Source organism: Erinaceus europaeus, chromosome 8 (genome assembly GCF_950295315.1).
Source record: "Erinaceus europaeus chromosome 8, mEriEur2.1, whole genome shotgun sequence".
Taxonomy (NCBI): Eukaryota; Metazoa; Chordata; class Mammalia; order Eulipotyphla; family Erinaceidae; genus Erinaceus; species Erinaceus europaeus.
Genome location: NC_080169.1, coordinates 79,935,761 through 79,961,337, shown reverse-complemented (window position 1 = coordinate 79,961,337; position 25,577 = coordinate 79,935,761). Strand labels below are relative to the sequence as shown.

Genomic DNA, 25,577 nt, shown 5'->3' with positions numbered 1-25,577 from the left:
AAATTTAAATATCATTCATTAATACAAAATAATTTTTTTCAAATGAGAGCAAAATAAAAACTCTGTAAAGTCACTATGATGAACTGATACTCCGTAATCTTAAAGAACATGTTAATGTTAACAATTTAACATTTTTATTTTTGCAGTGCAGTATCTTGCATTCTTACTAATCCATAACATCTGCCCTTTAGGATGGAACTTAAAATAAGGTTTTCATAACAGATAATAATATTGCAATGAGGTTTATAACTTAAAATATTTTAATTTTTCTGTATGCATTACAAAGATTCTTGGGTGTTCAGAAAATGGAATCATGGCAAACTGGCTTCATAGCCTTTTAAATTTGGGGTGGAATAGGAGTAGACATTTATAATAGAGTAGCACAAAGGTATAGATAGTTCTATTTGTAAATATAAAACTAATTTTTAAATGGGTGATATTGTTTCACTTGTGTTTTTCCACTTAATGGTTTTGTGCTCTCCTTCTCATTTACCTACTTTAAAATGAAACAGAACAACACTTCAAGTAAAATCACTTTAGAACACAAATTAGAAAACTGCAGACTCGGGAGTCGAGCAGCGGGTTAAGTGCATGTGGCACAAAGTGCAAGGACCAGCATGAGAATCCCGGTTCGAACCCCCAGCTCCCCACCTACAGGGCAGTCGCTTCACAAGTGGTGAAGCAGGTCTGCAGATGCCTATCTTTCTCTTTCCCTCTGTCTTCCCCTTCTCTTTCCATTTCTCTCTGTCCTATCTAACAACAGCAACATAAATAACAACAACAATAATAACTGCATAACAATGAAAAACAAGAGCAACAAAAAAGAAAATAAATATTTTAAAAAATTAAAAAAGAGAAAACTCCAGACTCAATTAATTAATACAGTTGATGAAGAGCAGCAGCGCAGTACTGTTAGTAAAATACCAATATGAAGAAAGGTCTTGAAAAGTTACTGGATGATAGTAAATTGGACTTCTGCCAAACTTAAGCTCTAAAAGGTCATATCAGTATGGCTCCCATAAAGATTATTCTGAATTTCAGGATTGAGTCTTGGAACTTTTTGTTATAGTGTTGTTAAGAAAACGCATGAGTTGAAAGAAGTATATGGTCCAATCTTTTAAAGTTCTTCCATCATAGTCATTGTGATGTGAAATAACCAGTGTGCTAGAATTGAATCACCTGGTTTCTGATTCCAATTACATATTAATGTATTGAGGTCACTTTGAGTAAATGACCTAATAGCCACAAAAACTCTCTCAGCTTCATATTTTTGTTACACAATTTCTGACTATATTAGCCCGTGGAATTTGAAATCAAGTCAACAGGCAATATAGAGCTCATTTATTTACTTATTTATTTATTGGAACATTTTGTTGAGTCCCTTGTGAATGTGGTATAGTAGTTGATGACAAGATGAACATGTGAGAACAAACAATTTCAGCTGTTTCTAGTAGCTACTCCTGTTAGGATAGTAATCTGACATGCTGTACACACAACTTTAGAGCCACAATGGAGGCATTCATGATCATTAATTAAATTACCACAATGTGCCATTTCTAAATGAAGTACGATATAGTTTATTATCTTAGAATATCTCTCCTGTAAAAGATTCATAGAAATCTCTGTCAAATAAGGGTCAGTCTACCAATCTAATTTTCATTAAAGATGATTATGTCAGATGGGAAGACCAATGTTTAAGGGAAGATAAAAATACAATACACGGGAGTCAGGCGGTAGTACAGCGGGTTAAGCACAGATGGCGCAAAGCTCAAGGATCGACATAAGGATCAGGGTTGGAGCCCCCGGCTCCCCACCTGCAGGGGAATCGCTTCGCAGGCGGTGAAGTAGGTCTGCAGGTGTCTTTCTCTCCCCCTCTCTGTTTTCCCCTCCTCTCTCCATTTCTCTCTGTCTTATCCAACAACAATGACATCAATAACAACAACAGTAATAACTACAACAATAAAACAACAAGGGCAACAAAAGGGAATAAATAATTTTTTAAAATTTTTTATTTAAGAAAGGATTAATGGGGAGTTGGGCTGTAGCGCAGCGGGTTAAGCACAGGTGGCGCTAAGCACAAGGACCCGCATAAGGATCCTGGTTCAAGCCCTGGCTCCCCACCTGCAGGGGTGTCACTTCACAAGTGGTGAAACAGGTCTGCAGGTGTCTATCTTTCTCTCCTTCTCTCTGTCTTCCCCCTCCCCTCTCCATTTCTCTCTGTCCTATCCAACAACAATGACAACAATAATAACTACAACAATAAAACAACAAGGGCAACAAAAGGGAATAAATAAATAAAAATAAATATAAAAAAATATTTAAAAAAAAAAAAAGAAAGGATTAATGAACAAAAACATAAGGTAGGAGGGGTACAACTCCACACAATTCCCACCACCCAATCTCCATAACCCACCCCCTCCCATGATAGCTTTCCCATTCTCTAGCCCTCTGGGAGCATGGACCCAGGGTCGTTGAGGGTTGCAGAAGGTAGAAGGTCTGGCTTCTGTAAATAAATATTTTTAAAAGTGTTTAAAAAATACAATACACTGTGCCAGCAAAACAGCTCACTCTTATAGTGTGCTGCTCTGCAGTGTGCACAGGTTCCAGCCTGACTCTGGTTCAGTGGTCTTTCTCTCACTCTACCTCTCTGTCTCTGTATGAGAAAACAAACAAAAAAACAAACTCAGTATACCATTATCTTTAGTGCTGTAGTTTAAGGAAGATGTGGCAATAGAGTAAGATTTACTAATCTAAGTAGAAAAAAAATTCTTTGTGGGACATATTTATGCTTAGAAATGTTTATCCTCTTTCTTAGATGGATACAACATAGAAAAGTATAAATAAGTTTTCAAGTATTTCACTAACCTGGTAAATAGTTTTTCTTGAAGGATGTCTTTTATTTATTATGCATTTAGGGTTTATAGTAGACAAAATAGTTTGTACATGTGTAACATTTCTCGATTTTCCACATAACATTTCAACCCTCACGAAGTCCTTCTTTGCTATCATGTTCCAGGACCTGAACATCCCCCCACCCCAGAATCTTTTACTTTGGTGCAATACACCAATTTCTGTTCAAGTTCTGCTTTGTGCTTTCCCTTCTATTCTTACTTTTCAACTTCTATCTATGAGTGAGATCATCCCATATTCAAAGGATATTTTTTTACTTCCTAAAAAAAAAAAGATAAAATATTTTTGATATTAAAGCCTTTAATTCAACCGTGATCATTAAAAAAATTAAATTTCTGAAATGAGTATCTGGTGGAGCTCCCGTGTTACCACTGGTGAGACCTAGATTCAATTCCCTGGTCCTGACTTGCACAGCGGAGCTTCAAGAGTGGTAGAGTGGTGCTACAGGTGTCTCTCATTCTCTCCCTCTCTCCCTTTCCATCTCTGTTTTACCCATTATTAGGAAAGAAAAATGAAAAACAAAAACAAAAAAACATCTGGACATATCTTTTTATACTCTGAGCAGAAATAGTGCTTTTGTAATAAAGTATTTGAGTCAGGAACTGAGAGATAGCTCACTGTTACAAATCATAACTTGCTATATTGCACAAAGGAAGTTTTAACTCTTAACACCATGGGACTGGGAGAAGTTTTGGTATTGTGGTGTCTCATCTTCTCTCTGGATAGAAAAGTTGGTTCAAGAGCAGTGAAAACGTGTATGTGCAATGCCCAGTTTAGTCAAAAAGAATAAGAGTAATGAATATAAGTGAATCAGTTTAGCTACTTACACTAGGAATTAACTTCTTGTCTGAATATCACCTAAACTCATGTGATAATAGCTTTTTTATGTTTTTCATTCAAGAATTACTTGGAATTGAACTTCAAACTTTTATATGTCCTTAGAATGCATTTACTTTTTATGTGTGGTACTAGTATTGTTTTCCTGTTCCCATCCTGTTATGCTCTCTTCAGTGAAATAGCATTGTCACTTAGACTCAGTCCTATTTTCATTTATGCTATTTGAATTTTTCTTAATGCTTTAGGGACATATAGTGTTAGGTCATTAACTCTGTGACCTTTGTGCCAATCATAATATGTTCTTTCTGCATGTGTACTAAAATTATACCAAGCATCTATTGAAAATTCAATAAATGCCATTGTGATTTCATATTTTTTACAGATACTGAATGCCCTTTGAAGAATATATTAATATTTGATGTTTCTGAGTGACAGGCTTTTGAAAAATATAGAATAAAATATGGATCCCAGACACATTTAGCAAGCAATAATAACATCAAATATCTTGGATACATGAATATAACAGTATGATAATTTTTCTAGTGATCTAAAGACCAACATGAATATTTTTCTCAAAAAAGTAACTATTTTTAACATTTTATTTTAGGCAATAAAAGTAAACTGAAAAAGCTGACAATGCAATTCAAATACCTTGACTTTATTGTTTTATTAGACAATAAGATATTACGGAACAAATTTTATTCCATGGGAATGAATTCACTAAAATATTTGTCATTGTTATTCTATAATCACTTTACTAATTTGATTTTGTAATTTTAGGGACAATTTGTAGAAAGTCCAAGTCAGTCCTCTCTACTACAATGAGAATGGGGTCTCATAAGTATTTTATATAATAAAAATATTCAGTATGGTCCATGTCATTGATAATATAAGTCTTGGGGTTTCCTAAATGCTACTACTTAGCCACTGTACCACAGATAGGATTAGTTTACTCCCATTATTAAAGACTCCATTTCATACAAATCAGAAAACACTGTCTCACCAAACTTAGGGAATTAAATCCCAGAGGTTATATACACTTGAAAATAGAAAATGTTGAGTATTGCTTCTAAGCTTTTAATTGATTCAGTGGGGTTTTGTAGTGGGCACTTGAGGGAATCTGTGGGCCCTTTTGGTGAAAAATGGAAAAAAAAAATTGAGATGCTTACATACTTTCTTAAGATAGCAGCTGAGTGGGATGGGTGGTAGCATACCCAATTGAGCACACATATTGCAATGCTCAAGGTCCCAGGTTCAAGCATCTAATGCCCACCTGCAGGAGGCAAGCTTCACAAGTAGTGAAGCAGTGATTCAGTTGTCTCTCTCTCTCTCCCTCTTCCCCCTTAATTGCTGTCTATTTCTATCCAATAAATAAATATTTTTAAAAAGAGTAGCTGTTTATCTATGGAATGTTTCACCTTTTGTAAATAAAACCTGATATCTAAGAACTTTTTTTCCTTATGACTATATTACTTTTTAAAGACAAAATCCTACCCCCCCCGAAAAAATTATGACTAATTTTGCTAGCACTTTTCTAACTGTCATCTTCTCTCCAAAACAGACTAACGAGAAAGGAAGAAATTATCAAAGAAATTGCTTTTATGTTGACACTTTATCCACTGATGCTGTTTCAAGTGACTTTGAGACATTTGTTCATAATTTTCCAGCAACCTGGAACATCTCTGAATAATTTACTCATCTTATTTTATCCAATTTTTGAAACCTTTGCCAAATATCTGTTTATCCAAGTGCTAATGCTGTCAGACAAACATATGGATGAGTAGGTGAATAACATGCAATCTTTTCCTTCAAGAATAGATGCTAGTTGTGTCTTTCTTATTTAACTTGGGCACATCATTAGCCATGATTAAAATAAGAAGTGCAGATTTTCACTTGCAAAAGCCTACTCAGATATAGTGTGGTATGGCACAGAAAACATAAAATTTGGAAGGGGAAGTCTAGAGTGGGAGTTCAGAAAAGAAAGAAAGAGATATTTACTAATGACTCACAAAGTGTCAGACACTGTTATCAGAACTGTCCCCATTTTTAGGAGACCCTATTTCCTTCACACTTAAACTGTGACAAATCTCTGATGTCATAAAACCTCATCTTCTGTCTTAGAACTATATATGATGAGAGTATATGTTCATGTGTGTGCATATGTATACACTTGAAAGTAATAAATTACAATGTAAATTGTATCTTAATTTTAAAATAAAGATGATCATCTCTTAGCTGCCTTACCAAATTGTCACAAGGAACAAATGGCATTATTGAAAAGTGCTGTGTAAACTATATAGCATTAAGTGAAATTTCAGAATTGCTGTTATTCTCTTATTTTTTACTTCCCTAATTTTCAGTCAGTAAATTTCTACCATCTTAAAGCAAAACTTGGAGGGCACATTAAAAACAGAGAAATATGCCGGAAAAAAATGGTTGTACAATTAAGGAGATACATTATTGCCAACAAAGTCTCTCAAAACAAAGTGGGGCGGGGTGAGGAGGTTGAGTACACATTACCATGTGCAAGCCCTCTGATCCCACCTGCAGGGTAGTAAGCTTTGTGAGGGGAGGAGCAGTGCTGCAGCTATCTTTCTTTCTCTCTCCTTCTCCATCTCCTCTTTCCCTTTCAGTTTCCTTATATATAATTAATAAATACATTTATTAATAATGTTGTTTGTTAATAATATTATAATGTTATTAATATTATTATGATAAATAAACAAACACAAACATATCAAACAAAGTTTTTAAAAAAGGCAAGGTGGGAAAATAAGAGAGGAAAGTAGCTATTGTTACCTTGAGAATATCTTGATTGGGGCTGTGGAGACACCATAAAGGTAAACCTTTATGCATAAAAAAAAAAGGTTATTTTCATGCCTGAGGCTCTAAGACCTAGGTTCAATCCCTAGCACCACCATAAGCCAGAGCTGAGAAGTGCCCTGATCTCGATCACTTTCTCATTACAATAAATGTTTGAACAATTCAAAAAAGTAGAGAGAGAGAGAATATCTCGGTTATGTCTATGAGGTGTATAATGAACATGGATCCTATTAATGGGTATTATATTAAAAGAGGGAAAGAGCGGATCCAATGCATCAGAGGTACTTACTTATGGAGTATAGATAATCAAAATACTTCAATTTGCAAATAAAATGGAATAGCCAAACTGTTTCTAAGACTTTGGGAGACTGTGGAAGGCATCTAGTGTGAGGCTGGAGGGGAGGACACAAAACCTTCAGATGAGTCTGATGTGGAATTATATCCATGTAATTTCACAGTTTTGTAAATCATTATTTATTATTTTAAACACTTTTTTATTATCTTTATTGGATAGAGATGGCCAGAAACCAAGAGAGAAGGAGGAGATCGAGAGAGAGAGAGAGACAGAGAGACACCTGCAGCTCTCCACCACTCGCAAAGCTTTCCCTCTGCAGGTGGGAACCAGGGGTTTGAACCTGGGTCCTTGTACACTGTAACATGTGCGCTCAGCCAGGTGCACCACCACCCGAACCCGTAAACCATTATTTAATCACTAATAAAAGTGACATGAAATGCATAAAAATAGGAAACATGTAAGTGCCTTAATATATTTTAGTTAAATCTATATTAAAATCTATGTAGAGGACTTGCAAAACAGCTCACTTGGATAGTGTGTTCTTTGCCATGTGTATAACCAAGGTTTGAACCCAGCCTCTAATGCAGTTAAGGAAACTTCATTGTCATAGTTCTATATCTCTCTCTTAATATTTTCAATTTTTAAATTTTCTTTATTAATTAGACAGAGACAGCCAGAAATCAAGAGGGAAAGGGGTGATAGGGAGAGAGACAGAGAAACACCTACAGCACTGCTTCACCACTCAAAGCTTTCCCACTGCTGGTGGGAACCGGGGTCTTGAACCTGGGCCCTTGTGCATTGTAGCATGTATACTCAACTAGGTGTGCCACAACCATCCCCTCATGATTCTATCTCTCTATCTCTCTACCTCTCTATCTCTCAATTGGGAAAAAAAATCAGCTTGGATTGGTAATGCCCTGGGAAAAAAAAGAAAGAAAGAAAGAGAAAAAGAAAAAGAAAAAGATGTGGATAGGTTACTGAGAATTCTTAGAAGAGCTTATATGGAAGATTAGTAACTGAATTCTGTTGGTGAAGGAGAGTAGTAGTATTAAAAATGTTTTTCAAATGTGCAGCAAAGAACTAAATTTTATGACTCATTACACAGCATAGTGAACTATATCTAAAAGGGGAACTGCAGGTTTGAAGTATTTCGGTCTTCTATTCTTACTAAGCCATTGCCACTTCTACTGGTGAATGTCTGCATTTGCTTTTAGAGTACTTGATAATCTAGATGAATACTTTATTAATGTTTTCTTCACATACATATGAGCTTTTATTTTCCCACCTCTAAAAATATTTTCTTTGAGAGACTAAAGTGGCGGACTTTTAATGGGAATTCTGGAGGGAGAAATAGAAAGGGTTCTAATTTAGTCATCCAATAAGGAGTTTTGATTTGTGGTAGAGAAATGCTAAACTCTTTGAACCTCAATTTCTTGACCTATAAAATGAGTATATTAAATTACTTATAATGGTTCTTTTCAATCCTAAAATTTGATTATTCTGTGCAAACATATTTCCTCATATTTCTCATTTACCTATGCTGAAGCTGTATCCTTAATTTATGACATGTTAAAAAATAAATATCTCTCATCAAACCCTAAAGATTAATTAACATAATAGCACATAGTTATATACAATCTTGACTATGTAAGTATAGTAGATGACTAGTGGGCATAGTACTTCTTCATAAAGATGTGAGAGAGCATTTTGTCTCTTTTGGTATTTAATGACCTCTAGAGAGCATATATTGAGATCATCTTCTACCCTCCTTATTAAGTTAAAAAAAACCTTTTACCCTGTTATTTTTCTCATCCATTGATTTATATTAGAATTCTATTGCATTTTACGTTGTGGATGAAAGAATCATTATTAGCATGTTCTACTGCCTAGATATCTAAGTAGACATCAGTTTATCAGAAGAGAGGCAGAGAAGAATTCCTTGAGCTCTGAGCAGAACCTATGTTTAGTTGCTACACAGAGAAGCTTTCCTATGTACTCATTGCATAGTTAATATCAGAGAGCTTTATCTTTGACAGTGCTGACAAGAGGTATTGATGCCTAGTGTCGGTCTGCTTTATTGAGTTTTATGTACTAAGGAGTGATATACAAGTGGACAAACCTCAGAATTGGGTCAACATTCAACATTTTAGTAGACTGTGGATGTGTCCAATATTTCTTCAGATGGACTGGACCTGTATTATTTAAAATTATTCTTTGGGAACATTTATACTGAGGCTAGAAATAGGGACTCATTTTTTTCTTTAGCATGCTATAAACTTCATTCTAATTATGTTCATATACACAACAGAAACCTCAGCTATGTCCAGTTTCATAAACTGCTAATTAAGTAATGCTATTTCACTTACATAAGTATATTTTTATCTTAGGTTACAAATATTTCTGATATATTTAACTAGCTTATAATAAATATCACAGTGCCACACTACATAGAAATTTTATATCAGAAAAAAAACAGAAGTAGTGGGGAGCAAGACATCAAATCCATTTTGTGGGGTTAAAAAATGAAATAGGTATATATATATATACAAAAAAACAATGAAATACATCAATTGAATCACAACTTGATAACCTTTTTTGTAGATCCCTAAATTGCTGGTCTAGAAAAGTGGTTCTGCTTATTAAACTCTTAGTAGCAACAACAACAACCAAAGAAAAAAATTCCATCTAGTCATCAGCATTCTAACTGTGTGTTGCCTGTGACAAGCGACACCCTGAAAAGATGGTCCTTTGAAGCTTGTCTTGCCAGAAAGCTATTATTTCTGGTATAGTTACATGATTGGGGGAGACAACAGTTAGGTCTTTTAGGCATGCTTCTATGTCCATCATCTGACATTGGCAGGTACTGATCACATCACCAAACTCACTGGCACACAGTGAGTGACAACACCAAGGGCCTAGAGTGACTATTTCTCAGATTCAAGTGGGCACATTATTGATCTCTGTAATCCCTAAAATATGTCTGTGAGCTTTACAAAGATGAGAGAGTGAATCCTCTATTCTTAGGTATCATTGATTGCCATTTTAAAATAGGCTGGGTAAGATTTAAGAATGTGTATGTTTGGTATGAAAAGTTTCCCTGGAAAAGGTTTAAAAGAACCTGAAATCAATACTGCAATGCTACATTATATAGGAGTTTGATATTGGGAGGTTAAATATCTACTTTGAGCTCTTCCTCTTGCTTAGCAACTTACGAGATGTCGGAAAATATCAGATTTCTTTTCTGTGGCAAAAGCTGCCCTTCTAATGAATAGAAGAAAAGCAAATAAAACACCTTTTCCTCTTTGCAATAAATCATTGTGTGTTTTCTATAGATTGCATGTGGCATTTGAGGCAGAGCGAGCAAGCTTGCCAATATTGCGAGCTAATGCTTCAGCACCGTTCATTTTTCACTCTGATCAGGAAACCTCTTCTTAAACTTACTCATTTTACAGAGGGAAAATCGAAGCGCGTGGCATATTGTCATATCTGCTTTACTGTCATCATTTACAAAGGTCGCTGGGATTAATTGACTTCTTAACATTACCTATTATAAAGTGACTCTTTTTTTATATGTAGATTTATGGAAAAGTGGCAGGGTCTCAGTGGCTGGTTATAGTCTTTTGGTTTGGGCTCGTGCTATAAATTAGAAAGCCAATAATAACTCAAATCATAGTTGTGAGAGAGAAATCACATACTGTTGGAAAGAAGCAGACTCCATTAACTGTTTGGTTAGTTGAACTACAGGAAAGGATGGATGAGAGAGCTCTAGAAGAGGAAATGTAAATAGCAGGCTTATTTTAATGACTTTATAAGACTTATTTTAAAGGTAGTAGGGAGTGTTTTCAGAGACATCTTCTTTCATTCATTCTGTTTGAAAGCATATTCAAAGTAGCCAGCCCTTTTTCTTTTTTTTTTATCAACAAGATTGGAACTAGAAATTACCCCACACTATATCCTATGAATCATTGATACAAGAATGCTTATAGTTTCCTGAGAGTAGTATTGTTTCAAAGGCATTGCTTCTGAAACTAAAGAGGTAAAATGTAGGCTATGAGTAATATTTATTAGAACCAGGGCACAATTTTCTAGGTACATATGTTTAATCTTTTTTTTTTTTTTTTTACCTTACCCACTTTTCAGTATATTAGTAAGGTTCTGTTCACAATCATAGCTGTCTTCACTAAAATTAGTGACAGAAACAAGGACATACTGTTAAAAATGAATAAATTAGAGTGGGAATTAAACCATGTAGTTCAATAACAGCAAAGGGAATATAGCAGTTGATTTGAACAAACAATCCTCTTAAGTAGGAAATGTACTTTAAAGCCATCCTGCTGTGATCCTGTTAATTACCAAAGAAGATTAGAACTCTTCTGGTTCATGGGATTCTTTTACCTAGTGTGTATCAGTTTCAGTTGCATTAGCAATCAGACATTTGCACTGTCCCTTCAGACTAGAGAGGGATGTCATTAAAGAGAAGTCATTTACCCCAATCTGTAAGATGTAGCCTGGCAGAAATTCAATAACTGTTTGTGATATGCTCATTCCGCCACTCTGCTTAGTGGTTTTAGCTGTTGACACACAGCAGCATTTGCCTTAATCTGTATCCACTGGGTGAAAGGGAGAAAAGTGCCATATTTGGGGGGTTGGCTTCAAAATCCAGAATGGTGTGTGATCTGCTTCTCATTACAAATAACAGAGAGGAAAAAGGAAAATTCCTGTGCCCCCTTCTCTTCTCCTCACCTCTCTTAACTGTCCCTTTCTCTCTCAACCTCCTCTCTCTCCTCCCCCCAGCACTGCTTTTTCTCTCTCCCACTCACATCCTCTGATGGGCGTTCAAGCTAGTAAAATGCATGTTAGAGAATCCCACAAACAGAGCTAGGCACACACAGAGCCAGAGAGGTTTTGCATCTGAATTTCTTTTCAAAAGTAAAATGCCCTTAAAATTCAGACAAGAAGAAAACAACAAAGGGGAATTTAGGTATAAAAAAATGCATAACCTAAGCAGGCAACAGAACATATTTAAATAGAAATGTATATTTAAAACTTACCTTGCAAAAGCAGTTTCTGTGATAACACCACCTTCTGAGTCCTTCCGTACTGGATTCTTCAGTTCCTTAGTTGCAATAATCACATGGTTGCATTCTTCTCTGATTGTAAATAGGTGCATGAGTGTTTGTGTATAATAATAAAAAAAAAAATCACAGATGTGTATTATAGATATGCACATATGAAAACAACCTGAGCTTTGTATTTTAAAATATAAAACAAGGCAGGAAGCTGCAGATAAGATTCCTTCTTTTTCTCAGAACTCTTTCTCTCAGTCGGCAGGCTGGGGCTCTCAATCCAGTGAAGAGAGATCCTGTGAGCTGGCTTTATTTCTCCTTGTTTCCATGGTGGTTAGTGGTGCATCGTTCACCAGATCAGTTGTCACACTGACATGGTGCTGCCTGCTCAGCGGTCATTAATAACTGAACACCCTCCACTCCCCAGAGAGGAGCCAATCGCTTCGGACTGCCAAGATGTAGCACTCGCAGCTGCTCTCGTCTGGTTGGCTGAAACAACCTGTCTGTTCTATGACACTGCTGCTTAGGATACAAATAGATGAAACAGGCTTGCATATTTTCCTTCATTCTTTTCCTCCCTCTCTTTCTCCCTCCCTTCCTTCTTTCCTTCCTTCCATCCTTCCTTCATCTATAGACTTATCCATGTTTGTTCCCTTTTGTCTTTTTTGCTTGTTTTTTTTTTTTGTTTTGTTTTGTTTGTTTGTTTTTGGATGGGGTGTTTAACTAGTTTCCAATTTTTAGGCTATTGATTACAAAAAAAAACCTCAAACAAACAAAACTCTTATCTCCTTAAAAATAGCACACACTACCAATAGGAATTTCCCAAATATTAAAAACACCTGGGGGAGACTCAGCAGCCTGTGACTCTATGAAATTCACAAATGGACTGAATTATTAGGCACAGTTTGAAACTGTTCTGAGTGACATTTGGTTCTCTATTCGCCCTACTTAATTTAACATATGTACTTAATGTTCAATAACACATTTTTTAAATAAAGAAATGGCATTTCTTATATAGATTGACCAGATTTTTAAAGAAAGCATATATTTGCTTCTCTATGATTTACAACATTAGCATATGAGAGAATATTTAAAAAATATGTACTTTATATTACATTCACTTCTTATGTGATGCAATTCATCTGTGAACATATATGAATGGGTGCTTGTGTCAGGGTATTTGTGTGATTATCTCTATGTGTGTTTAGGAGGTACACTTCAGTACTGGGAGTATTTCAACTGCAATGAAATTATTATACGTCCTCAAAAAATCATTTCTCTTTATTCTTAGACCTATTAGCTTTGTATGTTTATTTAATAAAGAAAATTTTACTGTATATGCCACTTATGTAAAGCACTTACTGAATTATCAGAGTTAGAAAAGAAACCCATAAGGACCGGTGTAAGGATCCCGGTTCGAGCCCCTGGCTCCCCACCTGCAGGGGAGTCGTTTCACAGGTGGTGAAGCAGGTCTTCAGGTGTCTGTCTTTCTCTCCCCCCTCTCTGTCTTCCCCTCCTCTCTCGATTTTTCTCTGTCCTATCTAACAATGACATCAATAACAACAATAATAACTACAACAACAATGAAAAACAACAAGGACAACAAAAGGGAAAATAAATAAATACACAAATAAATACAGGGGCCTGGTGGTGGTGCACCTGGTTAAGTGCACACATTACAGTGCCAAGGACCCAGGTTCAAGCCCCCAGCCCCCACCTGCAGGGGGAAAGCTTTACAAGTGATGAAGCAGTCTGCAGGTGTCTCTCTGTCTTTCTCCCTCTCTATTCCCCTCTCAACTTCTCTCTGACTTATCCAATAATTAAATAAATAAATAATAAAAATAAAATATATTTAAAAATAAATACAAAAAAATAAAAGAAATAAAAGAAACCCAGAGTAGCAGTATATATTCCTGAAAGTACACCTGCGTATAAATAGGCAATTTTAAAAGTGCATGGTTTGTAATATTAATTAGTATACTATAGGAGCATCTTGTTGAAAAGAATAGAACATGAAGATTAATTTGTCAACAGGTTAAAGCAGGCTAGATTCATAACTGGAGCCCTACTCTTGAGAGACTACCCTCTAGTGGACTAAAAAGAAATTACACCTTCATATTATTAGATTTACTTGTGGGGGGGACCTTCACATCAAACTGCCTAACTGTTCATTAAAATGACAAAAGACCAGTAGCTTGCAGTTATTGTAATTGTAATGCTAAGGAATTTAAAAACAAAAGCTGTGTTTCTAGTCACTATTTTCATTCTGTAGTTTTCTTGTAAAAGTTCCTCACAATAATTTTTTCCTTTCACAAAAAATATACTCAAATATTCCTAAACTTTTGAATGAAAAATGAGTTCAAGATCAAATAAGTTTATTATTTAACTTAAGAATATTTGAGGTAAGGTAAGTAAACCTTACTTGCTGTAAGGTTTTATTATTTACTTCTCACTTTTATTCTGCAAATATTAAGGATTTATGGTGGAGTGTTTGATATTGTTATGGAATATATCTGCATATAGTTTTTACAATAAAAATAAAAAGAGGGAGGCAGAGAGATAGATGCAGCTGAGAGAAAATCAAGAGTGAAAGCTGCTCAGGTCTGGCCTATGGGTACGGTAATGCCAGGGACTTCAGGCATGAAACTCTGGTGTGCAACTTTTGTGTTTCTCCCACCCCTTCCCACAAACCCACCTCTAAACTATTGGGAGGGTTGTTTTGTTTGTGCATTATGACTAGAGCATTGCTCTGCTCCAGCCATTGTCTTGGTGATGAAGGTGGCAGAGAAGGAGACTGAGACCAATTTACATACAAGTCCTGTGCTCTGCACTTGTACTATCTGTAATTAAGAAGTAACTATAATCATGCTGATTAATCCTCTCCAGTTTTGCTTTCCCCAGCTCTTGCACATTCCAAATAATTTCAAAACTTGAAAATATATTTCTGTATGCTCAGTTCTGCCTATTCTTGGTGCTGAGAATAGACCCTAGGATCTCTCAAGTGCAGATTTTAGGAGCTACTGCTATGATATATTCCCAGCCCAGGGTTTATATTGAATTTGTGATCAGTATTTGAAAATGGAATTTTAGCTTTAAACTATTGGTTCCTTAAGTATTTAATTTTGGTTGACTGATATTGACTATAAATTGACAAGTCTAGTAATCAAACCTATTATAATTGTGTTCTGGAACAAAATGGCCATAATCAGAAAAATAATTGAACTTCTTTCTGGGTTTAAAAATGAAACTAATATTAAGCAGAGTTGAGGACGATTTTAAATGCTATCTTCACTGTATCATCAGAAATTGTTTTAACTAATTCTTTGCTTTTTGATATATGGGAGGTATGACTCCTTTTTTTTGTTACAATTGTTCTTTAATGGAGATATGCTAAATTCAAAAGATTCATGCTCATTTTTTAAATTTAGTATGATAGAATATGAGAAGTGAGATTTCAGTATGGGAGACAAAGTAACTGGCTTTGGATGAAAAGAAGGATATTGTCCTTTGGCTGAGTTTCTTAATAGAATCAGTGTGTATTTTGAATAATTTTCATTATTAGTCAGGTCAGTCATTTAGTGGAAATATGAAAGATCACTCTCAAAATAGACAGCATATTAGTTACCGTATCTATAGTATCATAATGACTATAATAAATTATGAAGGACTAAAAATTTCAGAACTTTTGAAGTAGTACAATTATGAATAGTCATCAAATGAGAAATACAGACTCTTAGAATCCTCTTGCATTAAGCCCTAGAAGGACAAGAGACTCGAACAAGATCTCTCCCACCTCCACCCAGCTTTTCCACTGTTATTGCATTCCCTTTTCTTCTGGATAATTAATGATCTGTCTTTGTTTCTTTTCCTGCCTTCTTTTCTCTTTTGTCACTTTGTCAAGTTTATTTTTTAAATTTTATTTCATATAATAGAGTTTCATGTGACAGGGAGAAGGAGAGAGAGGGAGAGAGAGAGAGTCAGAACGCCACTCCAGTAATTTTTGCACTGAGGATTAAACCAGGAAGCTCAGGCATATCAAGTTCTGTGCTTTACCAGCTAAGCTATTTCTCTAGCTTCTATTTGTCTTTCAGAATACATAAAGATATCAGAGAAGATTCACACTGCAAATATTACATGGATGCAAACTTATACTGAGTAGGTATTCAGTTCTAGTCAAAATGTATTGAATGATTTTTAAACATATAAGTGAGTAATTATAGTTCTTAAAGTATGATGAAAGTGTTATTCCTTCTTGATTAAGATCATCAAGGGGTGAGACAGTGGGACTTCTGGTAAAGTGCACATGTTACAATGAGCAAGAACCCCAATTCAATTCTCTGGTCCCCACCTGCAGGGGGGAAGCTTCATAAGTGGTGAAGCTGTGCTGCAGGTTTCTCTCCTATCTGTCTATCTATCTATCTATCTATCTATCTATCTATCTATCTATCTATCTATCATCTATCTATCTTATTTATCTATCTACTTTTCTATTTCCCCCTTCCCTCTCAATTTCTCTGTCTCTATCCAAAATGAATTTAAAAATATTTTCAAAGATGACTTTAAAAATTACATCATCAAATAAGAAAATATAGGGGTGTGATAAATATTTATTGATTTAATGGGTGAAAAAAGTTACTAATTTGTGAAGGTTGAGGACTTTTTTTTATGAAACCCCACACAGTGTATGCCTATGTGCTTTTGCTTTTTAAAGAACAGTTTGGTTAATTTGTCAGAGAGCAGGTTGTGAGAGAATTGTGAATTATGAGAACAGACTGTGAGGGTTTCGAGTACTTTTTTCATTTTCTTGTCATTCCCTAATTTTATAACCCTAAGCAATAAGTTGCCGTCTCTGCATATGTTTCCTCCTAAGATTCAGCTGATGAATAAATAACTAATATGTGTAAGATCTTAGAAAAATACCTGGGACATGTTAAATTAGATTGAATGGTTGGCATCACCAGTATTATCTTTGTCATAATAATTGTAATCATCAGTTCTGGCTTTCTTCTGTTTGAATGCTCTTACTACCTTCCATGCCAAAATCGCTGACTTTTACACATCTACTTATTCCTAAAAATGTTAGTCCAGTTTATATGTTACTTCCTCTCTGAAATCTGCTGTTTGTTTTTACATTTTATAGATGCACAATTTCACTGATCTCATCCACTTTCATATTCAATAGAAGCATTCAGGTGGTCCGGGGAGTGACACAGTGGTTAAAACATTAGACTCTCAAGCATGAGGTCCTGAGTTCAATCCTTGGTAGCACGTAGACCAGAGTGATATCTTGTTCTTCTTCTCTTTTCTTCTATCATTCTCGTGAATAAATAAATAAAGTCGAGAGAGAGAGAGAAAGAGAGAAAGAGAGAGAAAGACAGTGAGAGTGTGTTCGGGAGATGGGGATTTGTGGTGGTGCACCAAGTTAAGTGTTGGGCTAGTGTCGTGGGAGAGAGGGATGACCCCAGGAACCAAGATTGAGGTGGCAAGGCAATACAAACCTTTATTCATGCGAATGCCCCAGAGTGGGGCGGTGGCACACCTCCTTAAGCCACGTGGTGCGAACTGTAATGGCCTGCAGCAGCTTCTCGGTCTTGCACACCCACCTCCAAGTCTGGACTGGGAAGAGAGAGAACAGGGATGGAAGTGGCTTGACAATACCATAAGTGGGAGGAACTGGAGATGGTAGGGGGCCCCCTAGCAACAGTTGCTAGGGGTTCAACTAGCAAGATTAGCAATACCCTGCAGAAAGGCTTAGGAAGGAGACCTTTAGTCTTGTAAAATAAGGCAGGAGATTGATATGTAAATAATAAAGGGACAGACCATTAGTAGCATGGAATGTAGGGTGCTTTGGGGGGCAGGGTGAGGATGGATGTCCCTCAAGTCAAGCCCTGCCAAGCTGAACCACATGCTCACAATTTCCCAACAGTTAAGTGCATAGTACTAAAGGCAAGGACCTGTGCAAGCATCTGAATTCGAACCTCTGCTCCCCACCTGCAGGAGGGAGGCTTCATAAGTTGTGAAGCAAGTCTGCAGGTGTCTATCTTTCTCTTTCCCTCGCTATCTCCCCCTTCCTTTTCAATTTCTCTCTGTCCTGTCAAATAAAATAGAAAAAAAAAAAAAACTGCCAAGAACAGTGAATTCCTTGTGCTAGCACTGAGCCCCAGCTATAACCCTGGAGGCAGGAGAGAGAGAGAGAGTAAGGAAGACAACCATAGCATAGAGCATCCCCTGATGCCATCATACCACCTATGTGGTGTTGAGGCATAAGTCCTGGCACATAGCTACCCATTGAATGATCTCTTTCTCCAGTCATGAGCTTCTATTAAATATGTTCTGTCATTTACCCCAAATAGCATTTTAATCTCTTTTTACATCACATTTCTAATGTGTTGTAACTTTTTCTCCAATGTAATCTATTTCTTTTTTACCTTCTATGATTCTCTATAACATGGAGAAAGTATTTGTTGAATACTTTAAGTAACTTAAGAAATTATTTTTTCCCACATCTTTAAATAATAGCTACTTTTATTCCCATTTAGCAATGTATAAGCATTGGATCAGAGAAGTTAGTTTAATTTCTCAATGTCCCAAAACTACTAAATAAAACTAAATTTTTAACTCAGTTATGTGTGCCTAGAGAACTAATTCTCTTTCAACTTCTATAAGGCAACCAATACTTATTTGTAAAATAAATGAGTACTTGATTGATGATTGAAACAGTCAATTCAATGTAATTAGAAACAAGAAATATTAAATATGGATTACTACTTTTTTAAAGACTGAATTTTATGACTTATCAGAAAATGCCTTTATATAATTATCCATTTGTCTGTCCATTGTTAAACAAGTTATACCTTCATCATCAAATAAGAAAAAAGTAGGGGTACAATAAATACTCATTTACTTCTTTACTGGATTAAATAAGTTATTTGTGAGGGTTTATGGGTATTTTGTGTTACTGGAAGGATATTTCTTTATTTATTTCCCCTTTTTTTGTTGCCCTTATTTATTGTTGTTGTTGTTATTATTGTTGTTATTGATGTCTTCGTTGTTAGATAGGACAGAAAGAAATAGAGAGAGGAGGAGACAGAGAAGGGGAGAGAAAGATAGACACCTTCAGACCTGTTTCACCGACTCCCTGCAGGTGGGGAGCTGGGGGCTCTAACCAGGATCCTTCTGCTGGTCCTTGTGCTTTGCATCACGCATGCTTAACCCACTGCGCTACTGCTCGACTCCCAATGGAAGGATATTTCTTTCTGAAATTTTGAGAAATAAAGGTCTGCGGAAATGTAGTGTCTAGTAAACAGATGAGTTGATATGTTGATATGTCCAAACAGTTAAGTAAATATAAATGGGTCATTGATGAGAAGCAAATGACTCTGTACTAGAGAAGTCACGGGGACATTGTCCTTTGTAGTCTTTAATTCTGATAGTAGATTGAGTTAGAAATATGATGTCATGTAAAATGAGTAGCACTGTTACTTGACTGTTGACATAAAGCAGGTGGAATCAGAACTCCCATTTTCTTTTTCAAAAGAGGTTTAGAAAATAGAACTAGAGGAAACAAAACTAAGACCCTCATTTAGTCATAGGTCTTACTTTTAGTGAGAGAGAAGACTCCAGTGAAGAACAAATGTGATTTTGCCATACAAGTAAAATTACACCAAGGATATGAAAGATATCAGAAACCAAGGAGATAACTCCCCATCACCCTGTCTTGATGTCTCTTCCTCAAATTTTGTTCTTAAGCTTCCTCTTTGACTTTTTCTGTACATCCATACTGTTTCTTATCTTGGCTTTCTCTACATTTCCTTTTATTTTTTTCTTTCTTTTAGAGGATTAACATTTACTTTTTCTCTGGGCACATAAACTCACAGAACAGTAGTAAAATATTCTTAAAAATATACATGGGTAGATAAGTAGGCAAGTCATTCTATAGCTAACTTGTCAATTCCACAGTAGTCGCTAAAATTAAGTCTATGTAAAGGAAACTATTGCATTATTGGGGCTGGAGACACAGGATACTCTAAAGATTATTTAGAGAGACTAGGGAATTCTTTACGGAGCCTTTGCAGAGTCTGGAGGTATCTTTTCATTGACCAACACCACCATAGAAGGTCAGAGTAGGCCAGCAAAAAGGTGCTCCATTCAGGCCCAGGGTCCTTTTATGAACAATGTTTACAAAACATCAAGAATTTCAGATATATGGGGCCAGGTGGTGACGCACCTCGTTGAGTACACATGTTACAATGCACAAGGACCCCTGTTTGAGCCCCCAATCCCCACCTGCAGGGAGAAAGCTTTGCGATTGGTGAAGTGGTGTTGCAGGTGTCAGTCTGCCTCTCTCCCTATCACACCCTTCCTTCTTGATTTCTGGCTTTCTGTATCCAGTAAACAAATAAAGATTAAAAAAAAAAAAAAACCTTAAAAAGAAAAAAAGAATTTCAGACACAGAGAGGTAGGTTTTGGCAGGATGCAGAACAGTTTGGTGATTAAAGATAATTAAAGCATAGGGTGTGGTAGTTGAATGTAAATATAGTACATTTAAACTCAGCATAGGAATGACTTCTGCCTACCAGTAGTTACAGAAAACCCTCTTCCATATCAAAGGTTAAGACATTAAATTTCTAGCAGCCTGGCTTCCCTCGCATTGTGACCTGTTAACCCAGCTATATCTGAGGAATATTCAGATAGCTTACTGGAAACAGAGAATTTCAGGTACTGGCTTAGACAGTAAGCCTAAACTTAAAGGCATCTGATATGAATGTTCCCGGAGGGGAAACATACCAAACCATTGTAATTACCATTTACTTGAATGGGACAGTGTTGAAATTTTTTCATATATATATAGATGAAATATAGATTATATATTTATTTATATATAATTTATATATGTAAAATATATGTAAAATTTATTTATATATATTTACCTGCAGTAAATATAGATTATTTTTATAGTCATTAATAGTAGCTACTATTTAAGGCTTTTTAGATTAGGCTATTTTTAGATAGACCTTTTCTTCTACTAAAATAAGCTTTATGATTCAGTAAAACATCCAATTAATATTTCCAAAGTGATCCCTGAAAACTTTATTCCTAGCAGCACAATTTTTAGTAGCTCAAACATCTATCAGATGCTTAATGATAGATGAATAGCTAAGAAGTTGTTCAATTACTATGCAATGGAATATTACTCAGCTCTTAAATCATTCTCTTCTTCACCTCATCTCGGATGGAGCTTGAACAAATCATCTTAAGTGAGATATGTCAGAATGAGAAAGATAACTATCATATCATGTCATTTATGGAGGAAATTAAGAAACAAAAATAGAAAAGGAAAACACAGTCTGTAACTTGGACTAGGTCTGGTGTATTGCAGCAAAGCAAAGGATTCTGGGAAAGGAGAGTGCTGGGAAATTGTGCAGAAGGGAGGGATGCTGGGGAATAGGGGGGCAGGCAAAGTCTTAATGCATGATGGTGGAAAAGGGCCTAAATCAGTGTTGAAAATACGTTTTATATACCGGTTGTACTGAGATGAGAGATTTACCCATATGTCAACAACTGTCCTGTAACCCATTAACTTGCCAATAAAGGGGAAAAAGTGTATATATATATACATATATATATATGATATAGTAATTAAAATAGAAGTAGTAGTATATTAGTTTACTGGGTGTTTGTTTTGTGTGAATTATTGTGTTAAATAAGGAATCTGTTAACAGTTTTTTGTGAGTTTTCTTATTCACTTCATTGTTCCTGTTAGAATCCTATGTAAATATTAGCTTCATTTTACAAGTTGCAGTGCTGAGCACTGAGCCTGCAAAAACTTATCTTTATTAGTAGATTTGGTACTGTCTGACTCAAAGACTGATGGAGCCAATATGTTCCTAGTATCACTGTCTAGCCATCTTCTGTTTCTCATCAGCACATTCCTCAGCCACATCAAATGAGCATCGTTTTTTTTGAATATGTTACTTTGCATATTGAACTCACCTATTTAATTTCTGGCTAAGTGTACCAGTTCTAAAAAGGCTTCTCCTGAAAAAGTCTATTGTTTAGGAAATCTCTCCCCTGTGCCCCTTCCCTACCCTCCATGCTTGGCTGGGGAGAGGACTGAGTGATAGAGTGTAGGAATGAAGTAGATAGATTGATTGTATTATAATATCACCAATTAGATCACCCCGACACTATATATTTCAGAATAATGTTGTGGTTTTCTCTCTCTCACTATACAAATAAATAAATATTGAAACAAATTATTTAAATGCACCCTATTTCAATAAAACAAACTATCTCCTTCACTTTACAACACTCAAATTTATGTTTTATTATAATATCTAACATATTCCAACACAAATCATGGTTTATGCTTCACTTATATCTGAAGAAGAGCAATGTGGAGGCCAAAAATATGTTCTATTTTTCCTGTGTTTTAAATAGTGATTTTTACATATTAAAAGGTGACTATAGGATTAATTATCATTAAGTAATTGAATAGTACCTTAGTACTCTCTTTTGTGTTCTAGTTTTGCTCCAAACAGTTGTGTAAAATCAGAGTATCATTTACTTAATCAAAAGGTTACCTCTCAAGCAAGTAGATTTTGTCAGACTCAGTTACAGAGGAGATTATTCATAGCAACCAGTGTGTGATAAAATTCAAGTTTTACCTCAAAATGACTTTCATTAACCTGGGAATGTGTAGAGCATTTTGCAAAAACTTATGAGAAGAGAATAAGAGCTATGATCCTTTTCAGTTTCTTTCTTATAAATTGTTAAGTAGATGCCCATGCTAAGCATATATATTAATCAGGATGCTTTTCAGTGCCAGAAAGACATGTCTTTTTCTAAAGTAGCTCAAGTTGAATGTAGCTGAAGTTTAAACTAACTCAAACTGAAACATGAAGTTGTAGCAAGAGGAGAATCTTACATGCTACATACACTGTGGACAAAGAGACAGTTGAACCTTAGAGCAATTGGCCACAAGTTGAATGTTACTAGGAAATTCTTCCGGGAAATCTTTTGATTTTTCTCATACTTAGTGCAAACTAGCTTTGTTTTTCTATTGAACAGTATGACAACCAATAGTTCTTAAATTCATCGCCTCATAAATTTGCCACCAGAGACAATTCCTTTCTCTTAGTTCCAATTTGAAAAACAAAGCCGGGGAAAGATCTCTAGTTTGCTTGTACTTGGGCCACATGCTTATCCTTGTATAAATTTTTTTACCTGTAGTCTTAATCCCTCATTGCCCAAATTAGAGGGTGAGGAACAAGGAGAGTTTTCTAGAAAAAGGAAAGGGCTTACAACAGTGAACTTAATAATATTAGATACCACTTATTGAGTGCTAGTACTAGGCACTTAGCTAAGTAACCACTTACAGCATTTCTAATTACTTGTAGCTTGCTTGGAGGCACATAGTGTTGGGTTGTCGAAAAAGTCATAATGCATTTTTGCACAGAAAAATATGTCTTCATTTTTCCAACACCTCAATATTTTCTCCTTTTGCTGATAAAGAGGGGACAGGTTATTCTCCATCCCATGTTAACATGGTTTGTGAGTGGGTAAACTAGTGTTAGAAGTTCTATCTCTGAAACTTCCAAACTAGAGTTTTTTTCATCTTTATTTTTTTATTGGATAGAAATAGTCAGAAATGGAGACAGGAGAGATAGAGAGATGCCTGCAGTCCTGCTTCACCACTTGAGAAGCTTTCCCTGTGTTGGTAGGGACTGGGGACTTGAACCAGGGTCCTTGGGTTCTGTAACATGTGTGCTCAACCAGGTGTGCCACCATCTGTCCCCCAAACTTGAGTTTTTAATCTACTCTCTTTGCTAAACTCACTCTAGTATTGCCATCAAATGAGACTTTTGGTAGCATTTATCTGGCATGCACTTGATGTATTTTATTTGTTGTTGTTTGTTTTGTTTTTGTCTTTTTTAAAAAAATTTTTTTCTTATATTTATTTTCCCTTTTGTTGCCCTTGTTGTTTTTATTGTTGTTTTAGTTGTTATTGTTGTTGATGTTGTCACTGTTGGATAGGACAGAGAGAAATGGAGAGAAGAGGGGAAGACAGAGAGGGAGAGAGAGAGAGAGAGAGACACCTGCAGATCTGCTTCACCGCCTGTGAAGCGACTCCCCTGCAGGTGAGAAGCCGGAGGCTTGAACTGGGATCCTTATGTCGGTCTGCGCTTTGCGCCATGTGTGCTTAACCCGCTGCACTACCGCCTGACTCCCTGTCTTTTGTTTTTAGCACAGCAGTGTTGTAATGTCAATCAGGCCTCCACCTTCTGGCTTCAGTAGCTATAATGTCAGTGGTCTGGGAGCCATTTCCTTCCTTGGCTAAATATGGTATTGAGAATCAGAGAGGTAGATATTTCATCCCAGACTGACCTGCATCATGGCCTCTAAATTGTGAGTAAATAGCTTTTTGCAAAAATTCTAGTTGTGGGACTGGCAAGATTGCTCATATATATATAGTGTACCTGCTTTGTCCTGAGGGAACCAGGCTTCCGTCTAGCCCCCATGGCACTGAGGGTAGCTTTGGTGTTGTGGTTTCTTTCCCTTTCTCCCACCATCTCTGTCTCTGTTCTTTTATTCTATCTGAAAACATTGACTTTGAGCAGTGAAGCCCAGGTGGTGACAAAAAAAAAAAAAAAAAAAAATCCACAATAGGCCAGACTTCATCGTATGTCTGACTTTTAGTAACTTTCTGAGACTAGGTCTTCGCCCTGCCTCGCCTTCACTCTCTTTTATTGCTATTAGGGTTATCACTGGGGCTCAGTGTATGTACAAATCCTTGGCTCCTGGCAGCCATTTTTTTCCCTGTCTACTTTATTTTTATTTGACAGGATAGAGAGAAACTGAGAAAGAAGGGGAGATAGAGGAGAAGTGAGAAAGACACTTGCAGACCTACATCTCTGCTCATGAAATGGATCCCATGCAGGTGGAGATCGCAAGCTCAAAACCTTATCCTTGCAGCAAGGTGCTATGTGTGCTTAACCTAGTGTGCCACTCTTGGCCCCCTGGCCTTTTCTCTTCATTTGGACATTCGTGGATATTTAAGGTAGGCCTCTTTCCACTGTGACCCTCATTTTACATGGTTTTCTTTATCACCAGTAAATAAGGTTCCCAGAATTAGCACACAAATTATTGGGAGTCCCGCTGTAGCACAGTGTGTTAAGCTCACATGGCACAAAGCACAAGGACCAGCAGAAGGATCCTGGTTCCAGCCACTGGCTTCCCACCTAGGGAAGGTGTTTCACAAGTGGTGAAGCAGGTCTGCAGGTGTCTATCTTTCTCTCCCCCTCTCTGTCTTCCCCTCCTCTCTCCATTTCTCTCTTTCCTATCCAACAATAATGACATCAATAACAGCAACAATAATAACTACAAAAAAACAAGGGCAACAAAGGGGAAAATAAATTTTAAAATAAATATTAAAAAAATTACTATCTAGCTGCTTACTTTCTGCTCCCCTATTCTTTTTGGAGATCAGACAAGATCTGGCATGTTCAAGGTGGTAGGGCCATAAATATTCTTTTCACTTTTACAGTTATTCATTTGTAAGATTTGCAATCCTTTAACTGTTACCCAGTTTTCTTTAGTTTTTTCTCCTTTAGCCTAAATCCAATTTCCTTGAAATATTTGCTTTT

The 25,577-nt window shown here is 36.1% G+C and overlaps 2 protein-coding genes across 6 annotated transcripts in view; one reads left to right on the top strand and one right to left on the bottom strand.

Annotated features, from left to right (window-relative positions):
- LRRN3 (leucine rich repeat neuronal 3) overlaps positions 1–12,821 on the bottom strand; it is a 38,813-nt gene extending 25,992 nt beyond the window's left edge. Inside the window, exon 1 of the mRNA XM_007516132.3 lies at positions 11,917–12,821. The gene's annotated coding sequence lies outside the window, so the exon portion shown is untranslated. The remainder of the gene's footprint in view (positions 1–11,916) is intronic.
- Positions 1–25,577, top strand: part of IMMP2L (inner mitochondrial membrane peptidase subunit 2) — a 777,851-nt gene that overhangs the window by 414,126 nt on the left and 338,148 nt on the right. The gene's annotated exons all lie outside the window — the stretch shown is intronic.